General features: G+C 49.4%; 1 non-coding gene across 1 annotated transcript; it reads left to right on the forward strand.

Moving 5' to 3' along the window:
* Positions 1 to 284: 284 nt before the first annotated feature.
* LOC131270568 (5.8S ribosomal RNA) lies at positions 285 to 439 on the forward strand. The gene has a single exon (XR_009179626.1). It is a non-coding gene; the product is annotated as a 5.8S ribosomal RNA (ribosomal RNA).
* Positions 440 to 987: the final 548 nt, after the last annotated feature.

Below are 987 nucleotides of genomic sequence, written 5' to 3' on the forward strand. Positions count from 1 at the left end.
AAAGTGTGTTCCTCCCCTGGTCCACGCTGCTCCGGCAGTCCTGGGTAAGATAGTTAGTTCTAGCTTGCCCTATGTGGAAGAGGACACGTAGACTTACTGTGGTGTGAAGTATAAGGTTCAGTTCTCCCCTGGTCCACGCCGCTTCGGCCGTCCTGAGTAAAATGGATTCATCCAGCTTGCCCTATGTGGAATGAGGACACTTTATGCTTCGTCTCTAAGCGGCGGCTTGCTCCTCCCTACGGGGAACGGGTATACGCGCACAGCGGCGGCTTACGCAAGTTAGTCACCCTCGGCAGTGGATCACTCGGCTCATGGATCGATGAAGACCGCAGCTAACTGCGCGTCATAATGTGAACTGCAGGACACATGAACATTGATAAGTTGAACGCATATTGCACGTCGTGGGAACCTACCATGATGTACAGATGACTGAGCGCTTATATTTGAGAAATGTATCGCATACATTTAACTACGCCGTGACACCCGTCACGAGACGTGCACCATGATGTTAACTAGGGTCGCGACGACCCGCTAGCATTAAAGAACCCGTGGTTTACAATATACTGGCATTGGAATTCGAAGTATTTAGAGCGTCCGTGTTCCCGCGTGAGGCGGAAGTACGAGGAGAAGGCGTGCTTGTGGTGTCTGTGGTGGTGTTTACTGATGTCTAGCTTCAGCTTATTTATTTATTTAAATAGAAGCGAAGATGTCAAAGTAGCGTCGAAGCAGCAGCGAATAGCACAAATGATTCAAGTATGGAAGTTGACCAAAGGAACACAAACAAACTAGCGTATGGGCAAAGGAAGGTATCAGTGAGTTAAACCACACGCGGGCTAACAGCCCGTTAACCGAGTCCAACGGTACATATTGGACATTGAAACAAAGTAGTCGCAAGCCAGATGTGACGATAACAACCGCAAGGTACATAAGCCTACCAACGGCGAGTTGAGACGTGCACCATGATGTTAACTAGGGTCGCGACGACCC

Source organism: Anopheles coustani, assembly GCF_943734705.1.
Source record: "Anopheles coustani chromosome X unlocalized genomic scaffold, idAnoCousDA_361_x.2 X_unloc_4, whole genome shotgun sequence".
NCBI lineage: Eukaryota > Metazoa > Arthropoda > Insecta > Diptera > Culicidae > Anopheles > Anopheles coustani.